Here is a 19,245-nt window from a genome sequence, read left to right on the forward strand (position 1 = left end):
TTAAATAAATTTTACTTAAACTTACTTGTATACTACTATTTAACTACTTATTTGTTTACTATTAAGCAAAATAAAAACCACATCTACGGTTAATGATAAAAAATGAAAGTCATTATTATCCAAAAATATAAACTCGTATTTCCTTGTGGAAATCAGGGAAAAAAACGTTATTTGCTAAATATTTTGAAAAAATAAAACATAAAACATGTTTATACTCTTTCAGGAAATATGATCTTTTGCAGAGGCCAAAATCTATTAGCATACAAGGACTGTAAAATCTTTTATGTGTTTCAAAATGCCAGGTTTTGTTTTGAAAATATCTGTTGCTTAAAGTTTTATGACTGTTACTGCAAATGAATTTTTTCACCACTCTGGTTTGAAAAATTAGTTTTTATTGATTTTTAGAGGATATAAAAATATTCGACAGAGGTTTTTATTATTTTCCTTAGCTATATTTATTCGAAATAAATTTTTATGACATAAAGTAATTTTAAAAGACATTTATCTGTAAATTGAATAACTAAATTGAACATGCGGGTTTAAAAAAGAGTACACTTTATGGAAGGGTTGAACATAAAATTTCTCAATTTTTCTTCAATTGCAAAATGTTGTTTGTGCCACTAAATTCCTATTAGAAAAGAATGTGTGTGGGCTAGTTCTGTTTTTTTGTCTCAAATGCACAAAATGTTTATTAAATTCGGTATTGTCGCTATATTGGTAATTGCGCCTTTCGTACCATTGGATATGCCTCAGAATGGCAGTTTCGATTGCTATACGACGTTTATAGCCATCATGATAAAAGTTAAAAACTGTCAACACTAATCAAATGCAAATATATATCGCTCTAAGTTACAGAATTTAGAATTAGATTAAGAAGACACAGATTAAGAATTTAAAGGCTAATTTTACACTGTTATATATACCTTTAAAGAAAGAATTTTGATATTTCAATGAACTTTTAAAATATATTTTTAATAAAATGTAAGTTAAATAACAGATAATATTTTAATTCAGTCGAACCTTGTAAAGGCGAAATCGCCTTATATGAAATGTCGCTTTAGATGAAATATTGGTTTGGTCCATGAACCTTACAATGATATAATCACTTTGAGGGTAAAATTAAGTCCTGTTAACAGGAAAAAAATCATCATGATCCTGTTAATATCGCAATAAAGACGGTCGACTGCATTGCATGTGTTTTGGATTTCTGTTTTAAGAAATTCGAGAAACTTTAATGTGTAATATCTAATAAGTAGCTTATTTAGAAAATTCATAAATTAAATTTCAGCTGGAACATACCGTAAACGGTAATAAATGCAATTTATTTTATTTTACTCTGGATATAATATCTAATCTTTCAGATGCGCCTACAATTTCTCTTGCTTGGATATTAAATCCGTTTATCATTTTTTTTTTGTTTTTAATGATTAATGTTATTATAGTTTCAAAAAGGTTAATTAAAACTGAATGATCTGAAACGAATTTCTGAAACGTACTTTGTGGCTTTTAACTTCGGAAAATAAATAATTTTAACTGGAATCGCCAATCATCAAGTGGTATTGATTATCTCTAAAACTCTTAGCAGACATTCCTTAAACTGAATAACTTTGAACTGCAATGAGTTCCTCAAAATCGATTTTATTCAATGCCGATCCGACAGACGCTGAATGCAACCATTGATTGCCTGTAGAATAAGTGCGATCTATACCAACGCGATGATAATACTGAACTTGAATGATTAGACGTTTGTGGAATGTCTAACAGGCAGCAATGTTGATATCAATATAGTGTATTGGATGCTCGAAACGTGCATTTATCAATTGAATGATTGACGACAAACGGCAAAACGAGAAATAAGCATACCGTTTTCTTATTTTCAGATAAAATCAATTATTAGAAACGCGATTGGTGATTGGCTTGTGGACTTTTAGCATGAAGTTTTTGGAAAGACAGAATAAGCCGTTTGTAATGTCAACTAAACACTGATTTGACCATTGAAACGTTTTCTGTTTAATGAAGGAGAAGAAAGGATGCACACATCCTTAAAGGACTACATTTTCATGCTTATTTACTTATTTATTTATCGATTTTAATAGTTTATAAATATACAATTACTTTTATTTTTTAGTTTTTTACTCTGCTGTTTCCTTTTAAATCTAGTTAAAAAATATACTTTAACCCTCTGACGGTCCTGGGTCATGAGTAAGATGTGAGAATTTCTTCCGCATTATTTTTTTTTTTTGAAATAACTTGCCATGTAAATCAAGTTACCTACCTTCTATCAATGCCTGACATCACTCCCCGAAGGTCCCTTGTTCCTGTCACCGAGGCAACTTGCCCATGTATGGGACCCCCGCTGAGCCTCTGACAGCTTGACAACGTATATTTAGCATCAGAAAAATAAATGTAAAATAAACATGAATATAACAAAATATAAAATATATTTTATTACGTAATCCGTGTCTCTGGAAGATTTGGCCGAAACGTAATCAAGTTTAAAAGTAAGAGAAAAAATCTCCATGCTATCACCTGTTCAAATTGCACAGAGCCGCCACGCACTGTTCTGAAAACCTGTTACTGTGGTAAAACCTGAAGATAAATTGCAACCATTTGTGCTTACATCCGATATCACTTCTTTTAAAACAGGATATAGTTGCACTTCGTCAGCAGCATTTCCTATATTTCTGGGCCTCCAAAAGCTTTATATTTCAACCGAAGTTAAAAACTACCCCACAGAAAGATTTTCATTTTGCTTTCGTCAAACATTACCACAAGCGTTGAAAAGGAGAGGTGGTTCATTAGCGTTGCCGCGTATTAATTTGTGTCATTCTGCAGTTGAGTTACCATTCATACAAGCATGTCTATTAATACGCTTCATAAGTCACGTGATTCGCAATTTGCTGGAAGGACAATCGCTAATGATCCCTTCGTGGAAAATGCCTGAAAATGAAATGAGTGCGATTATATATTGCAAGGTAAAATTATTCCCATTTTCAACCCCTTTAATGATAACGCGAGTTTGAGCTAGAGATATATCATTTTAAATTAACAAGTATATAACAGTTCATGTTTATACAAGTATATGTTTGGAAATTTTGTGGCAACATAATACCCAATTTTGTAATAAAAAACTTTGTATCCCCTTTTTTTCGTCTACTTGCTTTTAATGCTATTTTAGGAGGAAAATGAGCTTGTTTTTCTTCTGTCTTTCATTTTAAAATTGAAGCAAAGTGCATATAATTTTCTAATAAACCTCGAATAAAGGTTTCGCAGAAGGTTACATATACGTAAATAAGACATGATTAGCTAATTTGGCTATACATAAGTGCAATGACCGTGGTACGTATAGTGTTGCGTTCTAGAATTCAATTTTACCGTCGCACTTCCCTACTTAGGTGTGGTACTTCATTTAAGTGGCATCTTCAGAGGTGCAGAAGAACTAAATCATACGGCGCCTATCAACAACAATTGAAATGCTCTTTCATTCACTGATGTATTTATTGTTCACTCATTAGGTTTCTTTGGGTTGAGATTTATTATACTCCTCATAATTTAAAGAATAAAAATTTCCACTGCGCGAAGAAGTAAACGCTGTTGCAAAAATAAATATAAATAAATAAATAAATAAAATAAATAAATACCACACTCACCTTCAATTATTACAACTGATGTGTTGCCATTTCTTCCAAATGAATTTTCAGTAATTGAGACAGACGATGCTTAGCTGATTGAAAAACCTGTCTTCAACATTAATATAAATAAATACCTTTGCGATGCATAAGAAGTAAAATACAAAATGATAACGTAAAACTGCGATTTTGTGTATCTATGCATTATTTCTAACCTAAAATCTTGAACATGTCTATTAAAGATTTATATTTTTCTGGTGATTTTCGTATGGTAAATGTATGTGTAAAAAATAAAAGCAGCTAGTTTTAATCATGACCTCACTTCCTTCTACAATATTACCGATTTGGGAAAATGACTCAAAGCTTTCAACGTGAAGATTTCTCATTTAAGTACTGAAAAGTTTTTGCATACGTATACGAAAAAGGCAGAAAAAAGTTTGTAGCTATTTCAAATAACTGAAGCGATTTTAATCGACTGCAACTATGTATAATAAAAACATAATTTTGCATTCAAAAATATCTTCATTCCTTCTTATTACAAAAATGCATTCCTGCACAAAATTCATGAATTTCATTTTTACATACAGCACAATTCATATGGTTGCTTATATCCACTAACATATACGTAGTATTTACTGCAAGTTGTGCTTGAGTAGATTTTCTACAAAAAACTTTTTACTTAATAATTTGTTGTCTTTCTGTGGTACTTTTTGATGAAACCATTACTTATCTACAGTACCAAGCAAATCGTAGTCAAGTTAACAGATAATTGTCAAAATATGAGATACCATGTGTTTGCGCATTTTAATCTCAACGTAAAAAAATAAAGATAACACTTCACCGATCTCAAGTGGTTGAAGTAAGAATGAACCAATAGCTGCAAAAGAACAGGCCCGTCACTAAGGGATCAGGGTATGTCAATTGCGCTTCTCATTCTACATTGTATAAACACAATAAAATTGTGCATTTGTCTTAATTGTGTTGCTATTTTTCCCATTTAATGCATCAAGTACAAATCCTTTGTCCACCCTCCAACCTGGAAACCTAAAAGAGTCTGACAAAGAATAATCAAAAATAAATTTCCAATATGATCGAAGCGGTGGAGAGGAAAATGTAAAGACTTTATCTTATTTATTTATTTATTTATTTGAGGTTTCAAAAAAAAAAAAAAAAACACTGATAAATAGTGAATTTATCTATGTCGCTCAGATCAGGTCACTTATAATAAGTTTCCCCAAGTTTGATTTTAGTTACTTCACGTAAAAGTAATTTTCAGTGTGCAAATCTTACTATTTTTGAACTCTCACCATTTTTAATAACATTGCTTTATATTTGCTCTTTACTTTTTTTTTTTTTTTTTGTCTTATGCAATGGAGATAACTGCCACTTGTGTGTGAAACCTTGCGAACAAAATAGCAAAACCCTGCAGATTTCTGAAACTAATTAGAAACGCTATTTTTCATCAGAGCGAGCGTTTCATGCTCGATATGCTCGAAGAATTTGCAGATAACTATTTGAAAACTTAATGTTTAAAATCAAAACTAATTTTAACTGCTGAATGTATATTCAATCTAGTCAAACCTCGTTAAAAAGAACTGAGAAGGATCTTTGAAATCAGTTCGTCGTATCCAAAAAATAATGTACTCGAATAAACCAGATTTCATTGCTATGATATTACTTGTTTTTATTGTTTTTATAGGTTTCAACTCTGCCGCTGTTATAGTGATAGAAAATAACTTCTCGTACATTTAGTCACACATTTAACATTCCCTACAAAATAAATGCGTACTACTTCCTTCATGCAACCATTACAACTGCTGTTCATTTTGGAATCAGCGGTAATCCACGAAAATATTGCTTTTTGCATCAGAGGAACATTAAGAGGTTTTTACCTGATTTATAGCGGATTTTCCGGGATAAAAACCCTGTCCGCTATATGAAAAAAATGTACAAGTGATGGCCGCTAGCTTCAGGATATGCAGTAATTATTCTCTAACAGCTTTATAAAAAGAAACTGTTCCGCATTATTCATTCATTCATTTATTTATATATGTATAGAATGTATAGGGGAGATTGTGTTTCTTGGGACACTTTTCCTATTTTAATTTTTAACGTCAATTATTTGAACGAAATTTTAAATCTAAAAGTCAAATTAAAAAACTCCAACATTTTTCTATGCAATATTTTTTTTTTAAATTCAGACAGTTTGAAAATAAAATATTGCGTACATTCAAAGTAAGAGTTCCATGCTGTCCCAAGGCACAACATCCTATTGTACCTTAGGACACATCCTGTTGTACCATGGGAAAGTCTTCATGATTCATCAAACATCCATACTTGAACCAATGTTGCACCAAAAAACAAAAAATACATTTTTTTCCATGGTAATGAATTAATTCATAAATAATGAATTAATCTCAATAGATTAAATTTACAAATACAAAGATCGAAAATGGAACAAAAATTAACGCGTTTTTCTTGTTAGCTTCACCGTATGTATGTAAATCTTGCAACCCAAATTTCACCCACATCCTGCAGTCGGATTCTTTTGAAATTTGGCTCGCGACCTCAGACCCGATGACAATGCAATATTCTATAATCAAATTAATTAGTTTACTATTAATTGTTAGTTTATTCCAATTTTAAGCAATATTTTGTCCTTAATTCAAACACTATAAAGAAGAAAAATTATTAAAAAAAAAAAAAAAGAAGATTAAAAATTCTCACGAAAATTATTTAAAAATGCTACCCAAGACCTTCAGCCGCTTTTTTTTCATGAATATAAAAGATATTGAATTATGTTGAAATATTTTTTTTTGTAAAACAAGTTAAACTAATCAGAAAAAAAAAGAAAAAGAAAAAAATAGTTTGAAAAACTTAAAAAAAAAAAAAAAAAAAAAAAAAAAAAAAAACGCTCTTGTAACAAAATTAACAAAAAGTAAAAAAAATCTTTGTGAGCTAGTAATTGAAAAAACACTTAGTTTTAATGTAATACAAAAAAAGCGTGGGGAGGGGGCTTCTTATCAGTTGTCTTGAATTTATTCCATTTGTCGTCCGTGCAAAAATGTAAACAGACAGCACGCCACGGTTTTTTATCACATTAAAATTAAGTGTTTGGTTAATTACTAGCTTCCAAAGATCATTTTTTACATTTTGTTACAAAAGCTTTTTTTTTTCAGTTTTTTAAACTATTTTTTACCCGACTGCACGTGCGAAAAGCAAAGGAGGGTAATGTGTTTATTAGTCTATGTATGTATGTCCAATTCCATGTGGTGTTCTACAGGCTAAACGCCTTGGCCAATTTTGGTAATTCTTACGTCAATCGATTGGTCTTAACCTTGGGAGTGTCACTAAATACATGACAGTAATCAAAAGTACCATTTGAAAAACCAGTTGCCATTTTGTCAGTTTGAGATCGGCGCAGCTGGGTTTCGCACACTGTGTCGCACGCCACCTGCGTGCGACAAATGCAGGTAGTTTTCACTTTCTGAATTTTTTATTTACTAAGTCTGTACTGTAATAAAAATATATTATGCGTAACGAAGGCAAGACACTCAGATCGTAGTCCTCATCAAAATAAACCCGTGCAATAAGCACCAAAAGAAAGAGAGTCTACTAATTCGGTTTTCATCTCTAACATGTTGCATTTGTTTCTGTCGTGATTCAGGGGACTAAGTTTTGCAACGTATTCTTATTTGACGGGTTTTTTACCCACAACGCGGGTAAAAAGCCCGTCACTTTCGAAACCTCACCCGTTTTGTGCGACGCAAAGGAGGGTAATGTGTTTATGGGTCTAAGCATATATGTATGTTTGCTCCTACATATGTGGCGCTGTAGAAACTAAATGCCTTGGCCAATTTTGTTGATTCTTACGTCAATCGATTTGTCTTAACCTTGGGAGTGTCACTAAACACATGACAGTAATCAAAAGTACCATTTGAAAAACCAGTTGCCATTTTGTCAGTTTGAGATCGGCGTAGCTGGGTTTCGCACACTGTGTCGCACGCCACCTGCGTGCGACAAATGCAGGTAGTTTTCACTTTCTGAATTTTTTATTTACTAAGTCTACTAAGTTTGTACTGTAATAAAAATATATTATGCGTAACGAAGGCAAGACACTCAGATTGTAGTCCTCATCAAAATAAACCCGTGCAATAAGCACCAAAAGAAAAAGAGTCTACTAATTCGGTTTTCATCTCTAACATGTTGCATTTGTTTCTGTCGTGATTCAGGGGACTAAGTTTCGCAACGTGTTCTTATTTGACGGGTTTTTTACCCACAACGCGGGTAAAAAGCCCGTCACTTTCAAAACCTCACCCGTTTTGTGCGACGTAAAGGAGGGTAATGTGTTTATGGGTCTAAGCATATATGTATGTTTGTTCCTACATATGTGGCGCTGTAGAAACTAAATGCCTTGGCCAATTTTGTTGATTCTTACGTCAATCGATTTGTCTTAACCTTACAAGTATGACCAAACACAGTAATCAAAATTCACTATAGCAACAACCAGTCGTTTTGTCGTTAGTTCGGCATCGTATCACACGCGTTTTCGCTGCTTGCATTTTTTGTTATCGGAATTAGTGGCCTATAGGCTTCATTTTAATTGAAACAATGATGATAATTTCTTGAACCTTCTACCGTAAACGAATATTTGTAACCTTGAACTTTAATTTCGGATTAAAAAAATAAAATGCCAGCTCCAGAGTTACGTGACATATTAGTAAGCTCATACTAATTAATTGCGTTAAAAATCTTTTATCTGTTCCATTGTCTAAATATTTTATCTCATTTCTAATCTGGTATTATGAGGGATCAATCTGACATTAAAATTTGCTTTTAGGAAACTTTCTACATTGAACTGTCAAGTTAATCGAGTCGGGGCCCATTCAAATTCTACGGGTTTCTTTGAAACAGAAAAGAATGAGCCTCGACTGTTGACCCTTTTGTTCTGTTTTTGAATTAATTATTTGTCTTATTTGTGTACGGATATATAACTATTTCAACGGTGTAGTTATTCAGTAGTACTTAATAACATTCTAAACTATTGGGCTTATACATTTCTTTTTTGTTGTTGTTTTTTTTTGGTTTTTACGCAGTCGAGTTTTTTGTTTTTATTTAATAATTTTTTATTTATTACAATAAGTTCAAAAAAAGTTTAAAATTTAGTTATTATAATTGTAGATATGCGTTTCGGGATTAAAATGCAACTCTTTTTCCAATGTAAAAAAAAGAAAAAAAACAGGAGATAATCAATCAACGAAATGACACTCGACAAACACCAAGTTCAAGACCCGGCAATAATGAACACATTTTTGCAACTCTGAAGCATGTGTCTAAACATCAATTTATTGCTCTGCCTAAATACAAACAAAAAACGCGGAGTCTTAAAACCGAAAGCCCAATGAGCTAAGTCCACTCGCAAGCGCAGACGTATATCTAATATTTCATGTGGGGCTGAGATACAGAGGGGTGAAAAACGCAAAAACCCCAACTTATTCTGTCGTGTAACCTTGTTCTTGGTCGCTTTTATTATCTTTCTTCTCTGGCGGTGGATTTTCTTCTGTTGGCTGCTGACGTTTGGTTTCCTCGGCGGGGCGGGACGCTCCCGCGTCTCGTGATGTACACAGTTTTATATTGCCTTTTTTCTTCGTACGAACGAAAGCATATCATAAGAAAGATTTCACGAAATCAGCTACTTACACTCCTATTAATGATGCTATAAAGGTATGTTTTATGTACATATGTATTTCAGTTTGTAGGCATTTTCTAAACTTTTTATATTTAGAAATAAAGATAGAAACGAAAAACGGTGTTTTTACTTCCTTTTACAAAAAAGGAAGTATTGTATTCGCGAAAAACTTTCACGGGAAATTCGGCCTTAATTTCCATTTTGCTAAACCCCGGATGAATATTGAGTTTTTTTTCAACCCCACCACACGCGGATAAGTGCCTAAGAACGCATAGATAACCGAAATATCCATTTTGACATTCCCCGAGTTAGTTACAACGACTTTTCTCGTGACGTCCGTATGTATGTGCGTATGTATGTCGCATTACTCAAGAACGGTATGTCCTAAAAAGTTGAAATTTGGTACGTAGACTCCTAGTTTTATTTTAGGATCTGTCACGGATTCATGTAGACCTAGAACATCTCTTGAAAGAAATTAGATATCTTTAACATTTTGAAACAAAAAACCTCTTTATTACCTATGTACAAAAAAGCAATTTAAAAGAACATTGCAAAAAAAAAAAAGCAAATCAACAAAGCATTGCAACAAAGATTTTTTATTCTTTAATCTTTGTTTCTTTTCTTTTTTTTTTTTTAAATATGATTTTAAAAAAAAATATTTTTTGTTGAAACACACTTGGTGGATAACCTTTTAAGGAAATGACATTCATATGGAAATTTGACTGGAATGAATAACAAATATAAAAGCTCAACGTAAGTTTCAAAAAGCAATTGAATTTCAGAAATAGGATAATTTAGTTAATAATTCTAACAATACTGTTTTAATTTGAATTAAAATACATTTAAAAAAACATTTATTTAGATAATTTCATATCAACCAGCAAATTTCAATTTTAGGCAAAATTTTTGAAGTTTTTTTTAGGCAATTTTTTTTTTCATCACCGTACTTTGCAGTTGTTACATTGTGCTTGATTCAAAGTTTTTTTTTTTTTTTTGGAATATCATCATAACATTTAGTTTAATTTTATTAATTGTTTTAATTTTTCTATTAGGTAACGCTTTTGATGGCCTGAAATCGTCTGTGATAAAATTCTTTAAAAAACATTTTGATTCCTGCAGACGTTAATCTACTAAAAGTCAATAATTATGTCATAAAATCTCTGAATAAATAAAAATGTTAGACTATTGAAGTTTTTTAACAATTAAATAAAAGGGTCATTCTCATGGTTCAAAAATTCTTCAAAAGTAGATGCAATTTTCCAGGATGATAATGATGCACGCTAAAGAAATTTTCACGCATACTTTTAAAAGTATGAACAACCTTTTATTGACTCTATAGGCTCTATAGAGACGTTGCATATATTTTCTACAAATCTATAAATGGGTTTAACCATCGGTTTTATTTCATTTCAGTTAATTATTTTATGACTAGAATGTGATCACTTATCCTGATGTCTAAGTGTGCCTCATCTAGTCTATGCAATAGGTTATTCTTGGCAAACTTGCTCTTTACAGAAAAGTAAGTATACTACAATATACTTGGTACAACTTTCCAAACATGTTCTTAAGTTTAATTATCATGAAAGTGGAGAAAGGTTGATGGCAGAACGAGCTACCAACTTTTTTTTTTAAGGTGAGTCGGTACCCTGTATACGCGCAATGTTAAATTGCTGAAATTACGTAACTTTCTCTCAAAGTTTTCTAACAAAAACATAAAATGTTCAGCATTTTCAAGAGATATGTACAAGTTCATTGAAGTGACATTGTCAGAAAATTCTGTTCGAAATTTCAACCAACATACTCTTTTCAAGTGAAAGAGAAAAAGAGTTTTTGATCATAAAAACAATTGTTTGCCAAAAGTTTTGAGTCCTAAAGCAAAAATGTCACATCAGTGTAATTATGAACACATAAATAAAATGTTGGGAAAAGTTTAAAAAAATATATAAAGTATTTTTCGAGAAAATAAAGAACATGAGCTTTTAAAATTAACGTTTCGAGAAAATTGCGTTTGGAAGTTAAATTGTACGTAGATTTTAATACACTCTTGTCTCATTAATACTTAAAATGAATTATTTTTAATCTGCATAGAAACATGAATCGGGTATCGCTTGAAAGCTCTTGATTTGAATACTTAAAATATATAATATAATAATATTTACAAACTCTCCAAATATATTATATAATATAATAATAATATACACTAACTCTCCTTAATCATCAACAAGTACCGAAGAATGCTCCAGTACCCTCATCCACATTTTTTGCTATGGAAAAATAGAGGAACACAACATATTTTACATATAACAGGCACTAATAATGGACACGGTGGATACATTGACAGGCAGGCAGGCTGGTTGGCTGGCAGCGAACCCTAGGCTCTCCACTCACGAGGCCAGCGCCTTACCAATAAGCTATCACTACTTTCATGCTCTAAATGGTACATTTAAATTTAAAAAACGCATCTAAATAACAAGCATCAAGCAAGTAAAACAAGTTATACTTTTAAAAATAAATAGTGTTGTTTCTAACAGTACAGCTACATTTAATGTACGTTTCGAGGTATTTTCCTAAGTTAAGATTTTTTGTAAATTAATGAGCTCTAAACTCTGAAATATTTAGAACACATTAAAAATATCCCACATGAAGAAAAATGACTATTATTGTAACAGGCAACGTGCAATAAAATGACTGTTTCCTATATTATAACAAAAATGAGTTCCAGAAAAGTGGTTTTAACTCTAATAGAAATACGTAATAAGAAAAGAAAAAAAGCATATACTGCATTTCTGAAACCAAAAAATAGGAATGATATTCTAAGCATGACTTATAAGTAGTAAAATATTATGAGGATGGATCATGGTAACTTCGTTACTCATTAACTGTGTTTTACGATTTTCTTGCTCTTGTAAAGTTCTCTTCCCCAGACGTAACTTTATATTGCTTTCAATACTTGAAACCTCTAAACAATGTCTTTATCCATGGATACATAATTATATATCTAAAATATGTCATACTATACTTCTTGACTGTAGTTAATTCAGCAACTATTGTTTTAAAGGGCTAACCTTAAATGCAAAATAAGTTTTTCGTGACCAACCTTTTCTTTAATAAGAATTCTAGAACTAACGTTTAATAACATTATTTCTTAAATTAGTAAATATGGGAAGATAATAAAAACTTCTCTATTTTTTTAAAAAAAAAGTAGTTTTGTTGTTGTCCCTGTAATGAATGAGAATAAAGTAGTCAAAACATATGTTATTTTTAAGCAGAAAGCATTCCTTAGTAATTCGAAATGAAAAAAGATATACCTACTGTTAGAATTTAAGTGCATTTTCGTTAAAAGCAAACAGAACATTAAAATTTATTTAAAAAAACTGCTGCAGTTGTGCAAGCGATTGCGTTTCAAGGATGTAGAAAGATAAACTTCACGTTTATTAAGTTCTAATTTTCAAAATATGAAAAATAGTCAGAGCTAGAGTTGACAAATGTTTTTTAATCCATGAGTTATTTTTGCGCTATTCAATTCCGTATAACTCCAAAACGTATTAGTGACTCCTTCGTTTATTTACAACTAATTTATTTATTCACTCATTCATTCGTTTAAGTACTCACTTGTTCAGTCAAACATTTATTCAGTCATTATGCCATTCAGTCTTTCACTTATTTATTCATTAGTTAATTATAAAACTTTAACAATGTTTATAGATGAATATTATTTTTTTTCCAATGCATTGTAAGAAAATAATATTAGGTTTAAACATAAGCTAAATTTGGCGAACAATAAATAAAAAATGTAGTCGAAACAAAATATGAAATAAAATAAATGAAATAATGCTATTTATTTTGTTTTATATTGTTTTGTTGTTGTTTCTCAGACGAATTTAATTGATATAATAAAGATCAGATTTTTTTTTCCTTACAGAATGCGTTTTGTTAGTAGCAAAGAGAGTTGATAAAGTTTTTTCTCGTGGTACATAAGTTTTATTTTAAGGTATGTAAAATATTTAAGTTTTTATTATTTTTAAATCAGAGGGTATTTGTTCTGGTAGCCAGTTTTCGTTTGTACATTCTATTGAGCAGAAATTTGAGCAGTTGTAAAATTTACACCTTATGACTTGGTTTCGATATAACACGGTACACATTCCTTGATTTACATTATTTCAAGGTCTCGTATAACACGGTTTCAATACAACACAGAACATGATTTCGATACAACACGGTACATATTGACATGATTTATAATATACATGATTAATTAGGTTAAAAAATAAGTAAAAAAAGTATTTATAAAAAAAATCTCGTATAACATGGTTTCGATATTACACGGAACGAATTAACCGTTTAATACGAGGGATAGATGTATACGTTATTTCTTGTTTCAAATCCTGAACATATCTACTGAAGAATTAGGGTAGACCGACCAGTGAGTGAACACCACCCAGTGAATGAACAGCGCGTCATTTTTTTTTAAAAAAATAAGCTTCTAAAATTTTTTTTCTAAAGCAATTCACTACAAAAGTGTTCTTTATTGATATTCTAAGTTATCTGATACATGATTGGTTGCTTGGGATACGTATTGTTTTCCTGAAAAAAAATTGAAAGTTTTACTGCCGTGAATCGTTCTTTTTCTCTTTTAAAATAATAAGGCTGGTTTCGCGCAAGCAATTATTTTGATAAATATTATTTTTATTGATAAATTTTATTTTTTAACTTTACGAAAGAAAAATTAAGTATACATATTTAGGCTATGGATTTAAATTGTTTCAGTCAATGCGGAATGCGTAGATTTTAAGGTAGAGGGGTGTTCAGTCACTGGGTTCGAAAAAATGCGAAAACCCAGTGAATGAACAATGGCAAAATTTCTTTTGATTTAAAAAGAAATTTGAAGTTTTTTTGAGATATTTTAATTTTCTTACTTATTTGTAATACGGATAGTTTTATATGCTTATTTTTTTATGTATTAGTGGTACCCGCACGGCTTTGCCCGAAATAGAAAAATTAAAAGGTCTTTTGGTTCGCCTGTATATTTACAAATAATGTATGGTAAATTTTATCGCCAATTGGCTTGTACTCATGTTACGGTTCCACGTTATGATAATTTCGTATCTTGCCAATTGGCTTGTGCCCATGTTACGGTTCCACGTTATGATAATTTCGTATATTGCCAATTATCTTGTGCCCATGCTATTGTTCCACGTTATGATAATTTTTTAAATTACTCGTCCATCTTATGATATGTTTGTTCTTAAAATTGGAATAGAAAAAGAACCGATTCGAATTTTCGAAAAATCGCTTCGAGGTGCACACCTCCATGCTACAAACTAACTTTGTGCCAAATTTCATGAAAATCGGCTGAACGATCTAGGCGCTATGCGCGTCACTGAGATCCTGACAGACAGAGAGACTTTCAGCTTCATTATTAATAAAGATTTCATTATATATTTTATAACTTCTTTATTTTGGTCTTTGTAAACAATACACTTTTTACTGAGTTTTATCTTTTATCTATCTATATCTCTATCTGTATATTAACCTACCTACCTACATATATCTTTCTATATCTTTATCTCTCTTGATAGATAGACAGATAGATAGATAGAGCGATAGAGAAATAGAAATATATATACAAAGAGAGAGAATAGATAGGTAGATATGTATGTATGTTTGTATATAGATAGATAAATAGATAGAGGAAGATATATAAAAAATAAGAGGTAAATAGATATATAGGTAGATAAATATAGAGATAGAATAGGTAGGTAGATAGATAGATCGATCGATTTATTGATAGATAAATAGATAGGTAGTGGTTAACAGATAGATAGGTAGATAGAGAGACTAATATAGAGATAGATAGCTAGGTAGAGAGACTGATATAGAGATAGATAGTAGGTAGATATATAGACAGGTAGATAGACCGATAGATATAGATTGGTGGATAGATATAGATAGGTAGACATACTGATAAGGATATAGATAGATAGGTAGATAGACAGGTAAAAAGCAGGTAGATAGATAGATAAATAGATTGATTAGGAGGAACGGTAATAGATTGGTAGATATTTAGATGTACAGACAGATGAATAGGTAGATAGTTAGGTAGATAGACAGATATATAAGTAGATAGATGTATTGATAGATAAATAGATAGGTAGTGGTTAACAGATAGATAGGTAGATAGAAAGACTAATATAGAGATAGATAGCTAGGTAGAGAGACTGATATAGAGATAGATAGTAGGAAGATATATAGACAGGTAGATAGACCGATAGATATAGATTGGTGGATAGATATAGATAGGTAGTTATACTGATAAGGATATAGATAGATAGGTAGATAGACAGGTAAAAAAGCAGGTAGATAGATAAATAGATTGATTAGAAGGAACGGTAATAGATTGGTAGATATTTAGATGTTCAGACAGATGAATAGGTAGATAGTGAAGTAGATAGACAGATCTATAAGTAGATAGATGTATAGATAAGTATACAGATCAGTATATAAGTAGAGAGATAGGTAGATAAATCGATCGATAAGTAGATAGATAAGTATATAAGTATATAAATTAATAGTCATATATATAGATAAGTAGATAAGTGGACAGATAAGTAGATATATATATAGAGATAAGTAGATAGATAAATAGATATATAGATAGATAAGTAGATAAATAAGTAGATAGATAGATAAGTAGAGAGATAGATCGATAGATAAGTAGATAGATAGATAGATAAATATGGATAGATAGCTAAATACAGATAAGTAGATTGATAGATAGATAGATATACATAGCTAGATACAGTTAAGTAGAGGGATAGATAGAACAATAGATAAGTACATTGATAAATAGGTAAATAGATATAGAGATAGATAGATACGATATATAAATAGATAGATAGATATAGATAGTTATATAAATAGATAGAAAGATAGATAAATAGATATAGTAGTTATATATATAGATACATAGATAGATAGATAGATAGATCTCAAAGAAACTTAGTTTCTTTTTGGATCAAAATTTATCATGTTCATTCACTGGACCAATTTGTGTTCATTTACTGGTTCGAGGTGTTCATTCACTGGGTCTTTGTGCCATTTTTTCTTTAAACAGCTAAAAAAGTCGGAAGCGGAACCATTTAAGTTCCCGCGATTTTTTAGAGATATTTACATAGATCAAATAAAATGTTTTAGCTATCACAATCTGTATAGTATAGAATTTAAAAGTACTAGGATTTTTAAAAAATGAAATAGTGCTTAACTGTTCATTCACTGGTCGGTCTACCCAATATTTTTTTGATGACTTTCGTATGATAAATGCATTGTGTAAAAAATAGCAGCTAGTTTTAAGCATGACTTTATTTGCTTCTACAATATTACCGATTTACGAAAATGTCATGAAGATTTCTACGTGACGATTTCTCAAAAGTACTAAAGAGTTTTTGTATTCGTATACGAAAAAGTCAGAATAAAGTTTGCAACTGTTTCAAATAGCGATTTTAATCGGTTGTAACTATAAGAAAACTATAATTTTTCAGTCAAAACATTTTTATTCTTACTTTTTACAAAAATGCTTTGCTGCACAAATTCCATGAATTTCATTTTTACATGTAGCTCTATTAATGTGGTCGCTTTTATCCATTATCATATATGTATTATTTTTTGCATACCTGACACAGCCGCAAGTTTTTCTACATGTGAAGTTTTTATACAAAAAACAGTTTTCTTGCTTATTTGTTGTCTTTCTGTGGTAATTTTGGATGGAACCATTACTTATCTACAGTACCAAGTAAATCGTAGTCAAGTTAACAGAAAACTGTCATAGTAAAGAGCAGCGATATCATGCATCTGCGCATTTTAATTATCAACGTAAAACATAAGGATAACACTTTACCGAACTTAAGTGATTGAGGTAAGAATGAACCTATAGTTGCAAAGAACAGTCCCGGTCACTTAGGGATCACGGTAGGTCAATTGCGCTCCTCCTTCTACACTGTATAAACACGATTAATTGTAGTTTTGTTGTTCTTTTTCCTATTAAATGCATTAAGTACAAACATTTTGCCCCATCTTCCCGCCTGGAAACCTTAAAGAGTCTGGCACAGAATAACCAAGAGTAAATTTCCAATATATTGGAAGTGGTGAAAAGAAAAATAAAGGTTTCAAAAAAACTGATAAATAGTGAATTTTCCTATGTTGTTAAGATCAGGTCACTTATAATAACAGATTTCCCAAGTTTGGTTTTAGTTACCGCATGTAAAAGTAATTTTCAGTGTCCAAATCTTACTGTTTTTGAACTCTAGACCTTTTTAATAACATTACTTTATATTTGCTTCTGACTCTTTTTTTTAATCTTATGCAACGAAGAAAATTGTCACTTGTGTGTGAAACCTTGTAAAACAAAACAGCAACATATTAAAGCATTTGGAAACTAAGGAGAAACGCTATTTTTCATCACAGCGAGCGTTTCATGCTAGATATATTATCGAAGAATTTGCAGATAACAATTTTAAAACTTAATAAAATGTTTGAAAACAAAATTATTTGAAACAGCTGAATGTATACATAAAAAGTAGTCGAAAACTTTGTACTGTATAGTGAATAAAATATGACAACGTATATAAAGTACAAATTGAGAATGGAAAAAGGTTAAAAAACCAGCAAACAGCTGTTTCGGCACTCTAAAATACAAGTGCCATCATCAGTGCATTAAAAAGTTTTTTAACACACACACACAAACATGTTGTTTTATTATGAATTGATATAACGTAAACCCAGACGTAAAGCAGCCATGTTGAAAATGGCTGCTAAAGTTGTTACGATCATTCATAAAAGAATATATTTGTTAGTGTACCTTTCGGATGGACTAAAGACTTTTTCAACAATGGTGCAAAGTAGCTTTGGTTTACGTAGTCTATGGGCCGAGTGTAAATATCGTTCAAGTTCGTTTACCAATCTTAGGGACTACGTGAACTTGCTTGAAATCTATTATAAATGATGAACTCAATAGAAAAATACAATGTTCACACGCTGGAATTGTCTCATTAAGTTTTAATTAGTATAAATAGTAATTGAAATAGGAACTACGTTCCGTGGACTGTTAGCACTTACACAATAAAATTTGTCTCTAGATGGCGCTATTAAACACAATATTTATAATCTAAAAATTTAATAAACAGTTTTTCAACTGAAATTTTACTGTTTTGCTCAATTTTTCTTTGCAAAATATATTAATACGTTTTAAATTACTTATTTTCACTTAGTAATTTCGTAACTAAAAGGATATCAAAAATTGTATCAATCCGCAGCTCTGAATGATCTTCATCTCAAGATTTTGTTTATTACAACTGAGCCGCGCACATAGACATTGTTAAGTACAAAAAATTAGAAGGCACTTTACTTCACAAAAAAGATTTAATGAATCACCGAATAGCAATAATTGCCCTACAAAATCTTAAGAACATAAACAACTCTAACAGATGACAATAGATGTTTAAAAAATATTATAAAATTAAACATTAGCAGACGATAAATTAAAAACTAAAAAGTATATTTCATATCACAATGTTTTATCTTTTCCTTTTTTAATAATATTGCTTTTTGATTACAGACGATATTTTGGGTTCATTTTTAGATTACTTTCTCATCAAAGTAATATAAAATAAAACTAGTATGTTGTGGCCATCACGAAACTTTCTTCTATATTTTTCTTTTTTTTTCTGATCCCTCCCCATGCTTGACGATTAAGCAATATTCCCAACAAAAACGAAATTACACATGCAAAAACTTGACCACCATCCCAATGTCTGAATTATTGCAAAAGCAAAGCAAAGAGCGAAAATTGAAAGTTATTTTAAAAGCCTTGCTTGAATTAATTACAAATATTTTATTTGTTAACAAACATAAGATGGCAACAGTTAAACATTT

Source organism: Uloborus diversus, chromosome 2 (genome assembly GCF_026930045.1).
Source record: "Uloborus diversus isolate 005 chromosome 2, Udiv.v.3.1, whole genome shotgun sequence".
NCBI classification, from domain to species: domain Eukaryota; kingdom Metazoa; phylum Arthropoda; class Arachnida; order Araneae; family Uloboridae; genus Uloborus; species Uloborus diversus.